The sequence below is a fragment of the Carlito syrichta genome, unplaced genomic scaffold, assembly GCF_000164805.1.
Source record: "Carlito syrichta isolate Samal-C Ts95f unplaced genomic scaffold, Tarsius_syrichta-2.0.1 Scaffold305886, whole genome shotgun sequence".
Classification (NCBI taxonomy): domain Eukaryota; kingdom Metazoa; phylum Chordata; class Mammalia; order Primates; family Tarsiidae; genus Carlito; species Carlito syrichta.
Window position 1 is genome coordinate 24,233 of NW_007249982.1, and position 14,772 is coordinate 39,004.

General features: G+C 41.9%; 1 pseudogene; it reads right to left on the reverse strand.

Annotated features, from left to right (window-relative positions):
* Nucleotides 1–2,496: 2,496 nt before the first annotated feature.
* LOC103265219 lies at nt 2,497–7,851 on the reverse strand (annotated as a pseudogene).
* Nucleotides 7,852–14,772: the final 6,921 nt, after the last annotated feature.

A 14,772-nucleotide genomic window follows, 5' to 3' on the forward strand; every position in this document is an offset into this window, starting at 1 on the left:
ACAATGGCCAGATCAGAACTGAAAAACGTACAAGTCACAATCACTGACATTCTTGGCTGCTGACACTAAGTATTGTAAACTTTAATGAGAATAGGAGGTGACAGAAAGACTCTATCTCCAAGCAAAATCTGAAGACCCTACACAAATGTATCTCTGGCTCTTGATAGAGTTTTAAAAAACTAACTGCACTCCAGCCTGGGTGACAGAGGGAGACTTTGACTCCAAAATACAGAGGCTCATGTCTATAATCCCAGTCCTTTGGGAGGCTGAAGTATAAAGACTACTTTATGCTTCAGCCTCCAGGAGTTTGAGTCCAGCCTGAGCAACATAGCAAAACCTCATCTCTAACCCCTTGCAAAAGAAAAAAAAAAACTACCCAAGTGTGGTGGTACATACCTGTAGTCCTAGCTCCTTGGAAGGCTAAGTTAGAAGGATCACCCGAGCCTAGCAGATTGAAGCTGTGCTGAGCCAGGATGGTGTCCTTGCACTCCAGACTTAGACTTAGGGACAGAGTGAGACCCTGACTCAAAAAAAAAACAAACTTCCTGAGCACCCATTGCTTGAATTCGGGTGTCAATCTTTCCTTAAAGGCACAGTAAGAAGTCCAGAAGCATACAAGGAACACCTCTCATTTTTCACACATTGTCACCACAGATTAGAAAGTTTACATGGATGAATTCCTTTTAGGACTACCTACTGACATACCCTGTACTACAGGTGCTTTGTAAACTAATGGCACACTTTAAAAAGTGCTGTCCAGATTTTATTTTGAATTTATTTTCTTTTCTTTTCAGCCTGAAGCAAGCCTTCATTTATTGACTACTTACAATATAGTGATTTCATATCTTAGCTGGTAATCAAATACACCATGTATTAAGTGAGAGAAGACATAATCTCTCTTTCAGATACCACCTCTCAGAAATCTGGGCACATTTAATTTTAAGAACTAGAATTGCATCTCCTGGTGGCAGTTGTCACCCTGAGAACAGAACCAAGGTAAAGAAAGTATACAGGGCTTTATTCTCCTACACGGTGCACATAAAGTTAGTTTATTAATGACTACATTTTGAAGCTAACCATTTAATCCAATATTTAAATAATAAGCTGTTTAATATTAAAGCAGAATATACTGCCACAGTGTGAGAGAAGTACAGTTTTATCCATAAACCCTTCACATAATTATACATTAAGTGCTATTTTTATTTAAGCAAGGCACCCTTACTTGTTCTAAAATATGGGATGTGCTACCCCATTGAAAAAGCAAATGAGGAGACAGATTTTTTCCTGGTTTAAATTCAAGTGAAGCCGTTAATGTCCTTACCAGTCAAGACTGTTCTTACATGTCATTTCACAGTTTTGAGATAAATGAACACACTTAAAGTTTACCCAAAACCAAAGAAAGGGGGGAGGGACAGTTCAGACAACTTTTAAGTTAAGACTAGAATGCCCCCTTAAGTAGACAGGCACCAGTTAAATGCCTTCAGCACAAAGTTTAGAAAGGCAGAACATTTCTAAAGACATAAAACTGCCAAATTGTTGTTATTCACACTCACTAACCTGTGGTATTTTTTGTTTTGATCTTTTTTCAATTCTGTCTCTAGCTAAGTAATCAAACACAGCTAAATTTAAAACTGTTCTGCCAAATCATACTGATTCAAAGGTCTGAAACTTTTTTTTTTTACTTTAATGAGTGGTTAAAATAAATCATTATTGGCCAGGCTCGGTGGTTCAGCCTGTAATCCCAGCACTTTGGGAGGCCGAGGCGAGTGGATTGCCTAAGCCTGTGAGTTGGAGACCAGCCTGGACCAACTTGGCGAGAACTCGTGTCTACAATAAAATCAAAATTAGCTAGGCACAGTAGCACAGGCCTATAGTTCCAGTAGTTCCGGCTACTTGGAAGGCTGAGGTGGAAGGATCATCAGCACTCAGAAAATTGACACTGGGGTGGCCATGAGTGTGCCACTGTACTCCAGGCTGGGCGACAGAGTGGGACTCCAACTCAATAAATAAATAAATAAATATAAAAATAAAAGTGTAGAATGCAATGTTTGAAAAATAAATGAATCATTATTTTACTGTATGAGAAGTTTTACATCACAGTTCTCAATTCACAGGCAAAAAAAAAAAACCTTAACAGATTATTTTTTAAATGGGAGAAATATTTTTAAAGAATAGTGTTGAACAAAAACATGTAGTCTTTACAATGGGTAACATATCCTCCGTGAAAACAAACTGCTTAATCATATAAAGACCATATTTTTATTTAAATCAGATTCTGGACAGTTTAAACAAAAATTTTAATTTTTGGCTCATTTCATAATCCTAAGCTGGATCTTTCCTTTCTAAACACTCCACTATGAAATTAACCCCAAATACCAGAATCCTTTCTCTAGCAGTTGCTGCTAATAAACTAGAACCTTACATCCCATGTTCAAGAAAGAAGTGCAAATGAAATGCCTCTTGCTTCACCCTTACCTTCTGGAGCCCTGGAAAGGCTTATTTTTCTTTTGGACATGAATTTAGGAACTGTTCAATATAACTATGGTGAATGTGGGACTGATCCTTGAGCATTGCTGTAACAGCATCCTCATGTGTATCAAAGTGCACATCAGCTTCTCCAGTGACCTTCCCACTGGAACTGTTTTTCATGGTGATCTAACAGGCTTCAGTGAAGCAAAAAAGTTTATAATGTCTTGAGCAATGGCTTGGAAGGGCAATCCTCAATGTGGATGAAATGCAGAGAAGGTGTAGTTCCAAAATTCACAGCCTCTGGACACTTCTCTGACACCTCCTTAGGCAATTTTATTTCTGTCTCACTTTCAAAAGCCATCATGGGTTGAATATCCTCATTTACTTTATGTTCTTCAAAGACCATTTCTGGTTCAGTTATATACTTAGCAGTGGGAGAAGACGCCATTTTCTTTCCCTTATGAGAGCCAACTTGTGTTCGGACTTCATTCCTTCTGCTTGGAAATATGTCAATATATCAGTTACCAATTTCTTCCCTGTGTTTCAATAGGGCTTGGTTGGCTATTTCTGGTTCTTCAAATTGCACATAGGATTTCCTAGTTTTTCTTCTCTCTGTGTAGTCCGTCACAAAAGTAATGTCAACTATAGTCAGTCCTGCAAAGAAGTCTACAAAGTCTTTTTCATTGCAACAATACGAAAGTCCTCATAAATGAACCACGCCATCATTTACTACAGGCAAAGATTTGACCTGCAAGCTGTTCATTAAGGCATCTACATCGTCATTGTTTATCTCATATACTTCCACATAGCGCTGACTCATGTACATGCGGTGCTTCTCTAATGCTTTCTGCACATCTTGCTCTGACTCCATTTCAATCAAGGCATCACGCCTTGGTTTCCCATCTCTAAGAGGAAATGTATTCCATTCTCACCACTGCGGATGCTGCAGTCTGAGAAAAACTGAAGCACATCTTCTACACTGCACGACCAGGGCAATCCTTGAGCTCGAATGAGATAAACATCATCTATTTCTCCTAACTTGGGATCAATTCATACTCAGGAAGTGGTGGAAGATCTTCCAGATAGGTAGTTTTGGACTCCAGGCTGCAGCCCCAAGCGGCCCTCGACCGCCGCCAGCAACTGTAAGAGCAGGAGGCAGCGGCCGCGGCGGAGGAGGCCACAGGGGGAGGCCCTATCGGCCTCCCTCGGGGCGCCGGACGGGTCTGGAGGCCCCGCGTCTGAGAGGCTGAGGACTCTGCAGCCCCGAGCAGCAGCAGCAGGTGGCAGCGGCGCGAGACACCCGAGACACCCAAAAGGTCGGAGCCGGCGGCCGCTTAGAAGGGCAGGAGGCGGCACTGGTGCGACAGCAGCTGCTGCAGTTACAGCCGCAACCGCGGAGCAGCGCCCCGAGGACCCAGCGGTCCCGGCCATGGACTACAGAGGAGGCCCGGGGACTGTAGGGGGCTGCGGCGGCAGGGTGAGGGGCCTGAATTTATTACTAACAACCAAGGGAGGCCAAAATTATGCTGACAGAATAGTGAGCTTCACTTCAAAGAAAGTTTATTTTCTAATTTTTGTCATATTTCCATGTGAAATCAGTAAGTAGCATATATCTATAAGCAGCTATAGGCAAGGCCAGTAAAATGCTTATAACCGTAGAGAACAGAACAAAATCAAGACATAGCCAGACTTCAAATATCCTGTACAGTTCTAACAGCTACTTGTCAAGAAAGACATCATGGCACTGGAAAAAGATTGTGAAGAAGGCAAATAAAATCAACAAGAGCCTCTGCTGTCTTTACTGGCCTACAAAGTAGTTCAAAGACAATGTCATGTCTTGCTTCTCAGACCATTACAAAGTGACCAAAGTAAAATGCAACCATCCTCTTAACAGGGTCCTTCACAGTTCAAACATTTTCATTTGAACAGAATCCAAATGATTGATTTTAATAGGTCAATCTATTGGCCCAATATCTAAGAATTCTTCACTAAGCCCAACATCCTGCAGATTCTCTCCTATTATTCTAAAAGTTGTATTTTATGTTTTATGATAAGAATCTATGCTCTGTTTTGAGTTACTTTTGGGGTAAGGTATAAGATCCAGATCAAGGTTCATTTTTTAAACTATGGTTAAGACAATAAAGCCAAATTACAGATTGGGAGAAAATGTTTGCAAATATCTGACAAAGGACTCATATAAAAAACATATAAAGAGCTTTCAAACATGATAGTCAAGAAGCAAGCAGTTCAGTTAGAAAGTGAGTAAAAGAAAATAAATGATGACATATATCACCAAAGAAACTATCTGGAAGGCAAATAAGCCACGGAAAGATTTTCAATATAGTAACCATTAGAGAAATGTAGATTAAACCATGATGAGAGATCCCTACACACTTAGTGAAACAGACTTTAGTCTAAAATCTCACACTGGTGAGGGTCAGAGAAACTGGGTATCTCCAACTGGTAGGCATATAAAATGGCACAGCAGCTTGGAAAGATGTCAGCTTCTTTTAAAACTAAGCATATATTACCATGTGACCCAGCAATTGCACTTCTGGACATTTAGCTAAGAGATGTAAAAGTTACATCCACACAAATCTGTGTGTGATTGCTCATACAAGTAATAGGAGTCAAAAGCCAGAAACAACCAAAATCCCCAAAAGGTGAATGGGTAAGCAAACTGAAGTTTGCTGTACCAAGAAATATCATTTAGCTATATAAAGGAACTATTGATACATGCAACAGCTTGGAAGGATCGCAAAACCATCATGCTGAGTAACAAAAATCAATCTCAAAAATCACATACTCTATAATTCCATTATGCAACATGACAGAAAAGGACAAAATTATAGAGAAGAACAGATTAGTGGTTGCCAGGAGTAGGTATATGGGGGTTGGGGTGGGTGTGACTATAAACAGACAGTAGGAAGGAGATCTTTGTGGTAAGGGAATAGTTCTGCATCTTGACAGTGGTGCAACTGAGAGTTGGAGAGGCTGTCTAACCCCCCCACCCATATGGCTCAATCAACTATTTACTAAATACAATACCTAGTATTTACAACACATAGGGTTACAAGCATCAATGGGGTTAAAAAGAAGATAGGGCCAGGCATGGTGGCTCCTGCCTGTACATAGTACTTTGGGAGGCAGAGGAGGATGAATTGCTTGAATCCAGGTGTTTGGCAGCATGGCAAACCTCGTCTCTATAAAAAATCAAAAAACTACCTGGTCATGTGGCCCATACCTGTAGTCCGAGTTACTCAGGATACTGAGGTGGAAAAATTGCCTGAATCCAGGAGGTCGAAGCTGTGGTAAGCCATGATCATCATGTTCATTCCACTGCACTCCAGCCTGTGTGAGAATGAGACCCCAAAGAACACACACACACACACACACACACACACACACACACACACGAACACGGCCAAGCACTTACATCTGAATTAATTTACTTTCTAAAAAGATAAGGTAGGATAATTATTAAAGACCTCTGCAGAAGTAGTTCCCTTTGCTTGAAATGCTCTTATCCTGTCACTTTTTCTTTTCGTTCTTACACATCCTTCAACCCTCAGCTCAGTGTCACTTCTTCGGGGAAACCTTCCCTAGCTCTTCTCATTGCCTGCCATCAAAGATCTTTTTTCTCCATGACTAGATTGAACAGCATCCTATATATTTCATTCATAATACTAATCACCATTCACAAACAACTGGGTGATGAGTTGAGCTCTATTTTTCTCATTAGTTTAAAATCTCCAAAGACAGAGGCAGACTGTGTACCTGACTGCTGTTACCCACACCCAACTCCGTGCCGACAAATGACAGAAGCTCAAATTCTATGTGTGAAATAAACACATACAAGGTAATAATTCCTGTGTAAAAGTCTGAGGGCAGACAGTAAGATTCTACTGGAACTTGGTAGAACTTAGCATCTCTTCAACTGAGGAAACCAGTTTATACGGGATAGAAGGTTCATGCAGAAGATAATCTTCAATCCAAAGTTTAATAGAAACTTGTGCCTTTCAGCAACAGAAACTCAGTAAAGAACTGAACCAGAAGAGTAGTTGTCCAAAGTGTTCTTCAGGAAAATTAATGTGGAAATATACTTGAACTCAGAGGCTAAAACACTAAAGGCAGTACAGAAAAATTAAAACGACACTATGTCAGTGCAGGCACAAGCCAATAAGGTCCTGAATGAGGGTGGCCATGGGAACACAAACACATGAGAAATAATAAAGAAATAAAGAATAGAGGTTAGCAACTGATTAGATACACAGGCATGAAAAGGGAAAGAGGACAATGGTGATTCAATTCCTCCTAAGAAGAATTAGTCCTGACTTCCCAGTTTCTGTTAATGGTATTATCATTGTTGGTATACACCATATTTTAATTGTCCACTCATCTGTTGGTGGACATTTGGTTTGTTTTTACTTCCTGGCTATTGTGAATAATGCTATTATAAACATGACTGTACTTGCATCTGTTTGATTCTGTGAGCCAATTCTTTTGGGTATACACCCAGAAGCAGAATCACTGGTTTATACAACAATTCTGTAATGTCTGAGCCACTGTCATTCTGTTTCCACGGTGGCTGCACCGTTTTCCATTTCCACTGGCAGTGCCCAAGGCTTCCAGTTTCGCTACACATTCTTGCCCATGCCTGTTTCCAAACGCTTTTGCTTGGGCTATTTCAAGAGGCGGAGTTTGGCATAGTGAGGCAGTGGGGAAGAAAGCCTTAAAAATGAAGGGGAAAAAAAGAATCCCAGAACTCTGAGTCTCGGCAAAGCAACTCCTGGCTAGTGGAAGTGATGAGAGAATCACATCAACAGAGAAAAATAAGTTTGGGAGTCCTGGGATTCCGTTTGGGATGGGTGGGCAGGGCTGTGTGCCTGAGAGGCTGAGCGCCCCAGCTTCCGGCAGGCCAGCCAGCAGAGGGGAAGCAGCGTGTAGTGACACAAGAGCAGACCAGCCTCCTGGGCTCCAGGGAGTCCAGCCCTTCAGCCAAGCCATGAAGTCACTCACCTGGACCTGGATCTTACTAAGGGAGTCCACTTGGCCATCATTCTCCTTCCCCCATCCATTACCCAAGGAAAAGCAGCTCATCCCAGGGGCCCTGAGAGAGGCTCTTCCCCCTGCTGAGATGGGCGGGGCGGCTGTGCCTGGAGCAGAAGTTACAAAGACCCCAGGCCACGAGCTGCCAGCGCACAAAGGCCTCTCTGCCGGCGCCCGCTGATTGGCCGCACTGGCCCTGCCCCTCCCCCAGAGGACACTTGGGCAAAGGTTGCTGCTGACGCCTCCGGTGGTCCTGGACTCCCTCTGTGGTCTGTGGCGGTATCGCGAGTGGAGGCTGTGTCTGTGGTGGTGGAGCGAAGCGTCTACGGACATGGCAAGAAGGGGGGCGTCGGCCCCTCAAGTCCTCTAGCTGCTGCCCCTGGTTCGCTTACCCCGCGGTGAGCCTGCTGCCAGTGCACATCTGCCAGAATTGGTCCCGGGAAAGAGGCTGGGGGGCAGGGGGCATTGCCTGGAGTCCAGTGGTCGCAGCTACGACCAAAAGGTGAGGCACAGCCGCAGCCTGGGATGCCCTGCACGGGGTCCAGCCAATCTTGGGAGCCCGCTGAGGGTGGGCTCTGCCTCAAATCAGGTCTTTCCGGCGCCCAGCTCCAGTCCACACTCCCTGTGGCCCCCTCAGGACCCAGCACCTGGGAAGGAAGGACTCATTCGGGGAAGGGGAGGCAGGAGCAGAAAAGACTGATCCCCAATGGGTTTCACTGGATGGACAGCTTGGGTTCTGACTGGGTGAAAAAAAAACTGGTGGTTTGGGAGGGTTTGGAGATTAATGGGCATCTTATCATTACGAGAGGACAAAAACAGAAAACACTGGCCTCTCCTTCCTCCCCAGTCCTAGGCTGGCGATGAGCAGGAAGTAACAGGGACTGCCTTGATGAAGTGGCTGGGGAGAAGAGGCCTCACAAGACTTGCTTAGGACAGTACAAGGTCCCAGGATTCCAGGACTGAGGGGGGGGGGATCTTAGAGATCCTGGTCCTGGGGCTGGGCAGGGACTACTTTCCAGAGTATTCCTTAGGGGCCCAGGGCTTGGGCTGCCCTGCCTGGTTTCCCAAAATTCCAGTTTCCACAAGAACTTTGAGGAGAGGCCTGGAAAGTGTGAGGTGTTCTAATTGTGTCCTCTTACACCCTCATCTGCAGACAGAGTGGGTGATCTCTATCCTCAGTCTCAATCCCTAACACCCCTCCCACTTCTTCTGGAGTATGGACTGACCAGTGAGAACAATCCTCCTTGGAGAAGGCCAGTCCTCCAGTCCTGACTGATAAGCAGTGTTTTGTCTCCATCAACAACGGGGGTTTGGAGACATCCCTCTCAAGTGGAAATATTGTTGAATACCATCCCACTTACTAGTTGTGTGATTGTGGGAAAGTCATTCCACTTTTTGTTCACTCAGTTTCTTCATCTCTATAATGGGTTGTAGTGAAAATTAAATGGGATAATACATGGAAAGCCTTAGCATGATTGTGGAGCATAGTAGGATTCCAGAAACGTTAACTGTTTTAATTAATGATGGCAGGGTCTCTGCCCTGGGTCACTATTGATCCTGAGTGTAGGTCATGATGCCTAGCACTTAGTAGGGACTGAAAAATCATTGGTTGACGGGACTGATGAATGAATGTTGATCAGCCACCCCACAATAGGCCAATATGATTCTTTCCCTCTGGGAACTGACCCAGGAGGGGCAGGGTACTTGGCCTAGAATGGATTGATGGTGGCCATCATTTATAAACAGGACTTTGAAGCATACCTTGACCTTTAGTAGGAGCAGAAGAAGGTGGCAAAGGGCTATCTCCACTAAGAGGCTGCAGAGATAGTGACTGAGAGCCCAGATTATAGCCAGGTTGACTTGGGTGTATCTCAGTGAGGTTTTGATTTGCATTTCTCTGATCATGAGTGAGGCTGAGCACTTTTTCATGTGCCTGTTGGCTGCCCATATATCTTCTTTTGAGAAGTGTCTATTCTTGGCTTTTGCCAACTTTTTAATGGGGCTGTTTGTTTTTTTCGTTTTGGTGCATTTTAGTTCCTTATAGATACTAGATGTTAGGCCTTTGTCAGATACACAGTTGGCAAATATTATTTCCCATTCTGTGGTCTTTCTCCCTGCTCTCTTGATGATTTCTTTTGCTTTGCAGAAGCTCGTTAGTTTGATGAGGTCCCACTTGACTATCTTATTTCTTAAAGTATTGACCTTTAGGGTTTCTGAATAGGAATTGGTTGCCAGTTCCAATTTTCATAAGAGTGTCTCCTGTGTTTTCTAAGCTTCTTATAGTTTGTGATTCTACATTTAGGTCTTTGATCCATTTGGAGTTAATTTTTGTGTATGGTGATAGGTAGGGGTCCTGTTTTAATCTTCTGTGTGGTCAGCCAGTTTACCCAGCACCATTTACTGAATAGGTTCTCCTCTCCCCAGTGGTTGTTGGAAGTTTTGTCAAAGATGAGTTGGTTAGGAATTGAGGCTTTGCTTCTGGAATCTCTATCTTGTTCCATTGGTCTATGTGCCTGTTCTTGTATCAATACCAGGTTATTTTGATTACTGTAGCCTTATAGTAAAGTTTGAAGTCTGGAAATGTGATACCTCCTGCTTTGTTTCTTTTGCTAAGGATTATTTTGGCTATTCTTTGTCATTTATGTTTCCATATGAATTTCTGTATTGTCATTTCCAGGTCTGAGAAGAATGATGTTGGTAACTTAATGGATATTGCATTGAATCTGTACATTGCCTTTGGCAGGATGGACATCTTAACAATGTTGATTCTTCCTATCCATGAGAATGAAATATTTTTCCATTTGTTTGTGTCTTCTTGGATTTCTTTGAGCAGTGTTTTGTAGTTCTCATTATAAAGGTCTTTCACTTCTCTGGCTAGGAAGATACCAAGGTATTTCATTTTTTGTGTGGCTATTGTGAATGGGATTGTGCTTTTATTTAGGGTCTCTGCCTGCTTTTTGTTGGTATATAAGATGGCAACTGTCTTTTGCACTTTTATTTTGTACCCTGAGACTTTACCAAGGTCCTTTATCAGTGCAAGCAGGTTTTTGAAAGATTCTCTTGGATTTTCAAGGTGTAGAATCATATCATAAGTAAAGAGGGACAACTTGACTTCCTCTTTTCCTATTTGGATACCCCTGATTTCCTTCTCTTGTCTAATTGCCTGAGCTAGGAATTCCAACACAATGTGGACAAGAGGGGCAGCCTTGTCTTATTCCCGTTTTCAAGGGAAATATTTCCAGTTTATGTTATATGTTAGCATGGGTTTATCGTAGATGACACTATTTTGAGGTATGTTCCTTCTATATCTAGGTGTTTGAGGTTTTTATCAAGAAGGGATGCTGGATTTTATCATAAACTTTTTCTGCATCTAATGAGATAATCATGTGGTTCTTGTTTTTACATCTGTTGATGTATTTAATTACACTTATGGTCTTGCGAATGTTGAACCAGTCCTGCATCCTAAAGATGAAGCCTAATTGGTCATGGTGGATGATTTTTGAGATGTGTCTTAGGATCCAATTTGATAGAATCTTGTTGAGGATTTCTGCATCTATGTTCATAAGGGATATTGGCTGGTAGTTCTCTTTTTCTGTTGGATCTTTACCCGGTTTAAGTATCAGTGTGATGTTAGTTTCATAAAATGATTTGGGGAGAATTCCATCATTCTCAATTGCCTGGAATACTTTCAATAGGATTGGTATCAGTTCCTCCTTCTACATTTTGTAGAATTCTGCTGGGAAGCCATCGGTCCAGGGCTATTTTTTTCTTGGTAGGTAGTTTTCTTATGACAGAGTCAATTTCTTGGGTTGTTATTGGTCTATTTATTGTCTCAATGTCTTCTTTCTTGTTTCAACCTGGGTGGGGGGATGTGTGATGTCAGAAAGTCCTCCATTTCATTTAGGTTATCATTTTGTTTCCATACAAGTGTACATAGTAATCTCTGATCATCTTTTGTATTTCTTCAGGGTCAGTTGTGATTTGATCTTTTGTATTTCTGATTGTGTTTATTTGACTTTTTCTCTTTTTCTTGGTCATTCTGAAGAAGGCTCCAGCAATCTTGTTAATTTTTTCAAAGAACCAGCTTTTTGTTTTGTTGATGTTTTCTGTGATATTTTTGTCTTCTATGTCCCGTTTTTGGGCTTTTGTTTTGGTGATTTGGATTCTTCTGCTAAAGTTGGTATTTTGGTGGTCTTTTCTTTCCAGCTCCCTCAGGTGATTTGTTAGACTCTCCACTTGTGATCTTTCCATTTCCTTGATGTGTGTTCATAGAAATATAAATTCTCCTCTTAGAACTATTTTCATGGCATCCCAGAGGTTTTGGTAAGATGTTTCTTCATTTTCATTTATAATTAATTGAAATTACAATCTTATAATTTCTGCTTTGGTTTCAGTGTTGACCCAGTAGTTGTTCAACATCATGCTGTTTAGTGTCCACATCCTTGTGGATTTGGGGGAAAGTTTGTTGGTGTTGATATTTATTTATATTCCACTGTGGCCAGAGATTGTGCATGGCAAGATTTCAACCTTATGGAATTTGTTTATGCTTTATTTATGGCCAAAGAGGTGATTAATATTGGAGTATGTTCCATTGGTGATTAATAGAATGTATATTCTGTGGTTGTTCAGTGGAATAATCTGTAGGTATCTATTAAGTCCATTTGGTCGAGTGTTAAGTTTAGGTTCTGGATCTCCTTGTTGATTTTTTGCCTCGATGATCTATCTAGGGCTGTCAGTGGGGTATTCAAGTTCCTGCCATAATAGTGTTAGAGTCAATATCTTTTTTTAGTTTACTTAGTAGTTGCTTTATAAATGCTGGTGCTCCTGTGTTGGGTGCGTATATATTTAGGATGGATATTTCTTGTTGATGGATTGAACCTTTTATCATTATGTAGTGTCCCTTTGCATCTTTTTAAATTTTTGATAGCTTAATGGCTGCTTTGTCTGATATTAAGATCACAACTCCTGCCTTCTTTTGTGATCCATTTGCCTGGAAACTCATTGTCCATCCTTTAACTGTGCACATCCCTTGTGGTGAGGTGAGTCTCCTGGATGCAGCAAATAATTGGGTCATGGTTTCTTATCCAGTTTTCCGTTCTGTGTCCTTTCAGTGGTGCATTTAGTCCATTCACATTCAGGCTGATTACTGAAATGTGATTGCTTATCGCTGTCGTGAGGTTTTGTTTTTGTTTTTGTTTTTTTTTTGAGTTGGAGTCTCACTCTGTCACCCAGACTGGAGTGCAATGGCCACTCTTGGCCACCACAGCCTCGACCTGCGGAGCTCCAGCGATCCTCCCGCCTCAGCTTTCCAAGTAGCTGGAACTACAGGCACGCGCTACCACACCCGGCTAATTTTTTGATTTATTGTAGAGATGAGGTCTCACCAAGTTGCCCAGGCAGATCTCGAACCCACAGGCTCAGGCAATCCACTCACCTCGGCCTCCCAAAGCCCAGGATTACGGGCTGAGCCAACGAGCCTGGCCATGAGATTCTTATAAAGTTTTTTCTTTTTTGCTTGTTTTCTCTGGGCTTTGGAATTAATGTATGTGTGTGTTTTCAAGTTTCTTATTGTGCCGTATTCTCTGTTGATTCCATGCCCTGCTGTTCTCTTGGGAAGTGTGTGGTCATTCTTTTCTTTCTTTTGTGCTTACTATCTTTTTAAGTGCCTCCTATTGAGCTTGTCTGAAAGCTGCATAATCTCTTAGGTATTGGATGTCTGGGAAGACTTTTAATTCTCCATCACTGATGAAACTGAGCTTGGCTGGATAAGAAATTCTTGGTTGAAATTGTTTTTCTTTGAGGATTTTGAATATAGGGCCCCAGTTCCTTCTTGCTTGTAGTGTTTCTGCCAATAGATCTGCTGCTATTCTGATTGGTTTTCCCTGGTATGTAGTCTGACCTTTCTCTCTTGCTGCCTTTAGGATTTTTCTTTTGTGTCTACTTTATGTAGGTGAATTACTGTGTGTCTAGGGGTTGGTCTTCTCATTTGATGTCTTGTGGGGGTTCTCTGTCTCTCTTCTGCTTGGCTGGTCACTTCTCTGGTGAGATGGGAAAAGTTTTCTCTGATTACCTCCTGGAATACTTGCTCCAAGTTCTTGATTTCCCTTTCTTCCTCTACCAATCAGGCATAGGTTCAGTCTCTTGATATAATTGCACATCTCTTGAAGGCTTTGTTCTTTCTTTCTGAGTCTTCTTTCTATGTTTTTTACAGATTGGGTTAATTCCATGTTCTGGTCTTCAAGTTCTGAGATTCTTTCTTCAGCTAAATTAATTCTGCTTTCCGTGCTTGTCATCTTGTTATTTATTTCCTGGATTAAATTTTTTATTGCCAGAATCTCTTTTACGAGTTCTTTCAGTGTTGCATCTTGTCTTTCTTGAGTCTTATTCACTCTTTCCATCCATTCCTTAATCCCTGCCATATCTGGGGACCCTTGGTGACTTCCATTGTTTGGGCACCAAGGTCTGATTTTTTCAAGAGTTTTGTCTTTGGTACACTCGAAATGCCTGAGGTCTTCCAGTGGTTTTTCCTCACTTGTGACAGATCTCTTGTTTTTCTCTTTAGTTCTGTTATTCAATGTCAGTGGGAGCTGCTTTCCCTTCTGATGTTTTCTGAGTCCTCTATTCTTCTCTGATCCAGGCTCTGGATTTGTTCTATTTTGAAATAGCATGGTGGATGAGAAGCTTTGCTGTCTCTTGTAGTTTTCGAAATTTGGATAAAGTAGGGGATGGGGCACTAGGATTCAGAAACTACTTGCAAATTAAAATGTTTGCTTATTGCAGTATGTGTTCCCTGAGACCCACTCCCACCATTAATCTATATGGCAATGCAGAGCAGAAACCAATGCAAAAGCAATTGAACACATACACACACACCCCAAAACAAACTGGAATAACAACAAAGTGAAACAAAACAAACAACAACAAAAAAACTGCAAGAAAACTAAACACATACACACATGCCTAGCACATAGTATATAGAGAAGAAAAACAGAAAAACAAACAAAAAAAATTCCTCTGGTTTTTCTGTTTTTCTTCTCTACTATGTGTGTATGTGTTTTTAAAAAAAAAAAAATTTCCGGTCAAACCTTCACACATATTGACACACACCTTAAACTATAAAAAATGAATATAAAAAACCCAGAAGAGCCGGGCTCGGTGGCTCAGCCTGTAATCCCGCGCCTTTGGGAGGCTGGTGTGAGTGGATTGCCTGAGCCCGTGAGTTCGAGACCCGCCTGGGCAGCAAGACCTCATCTC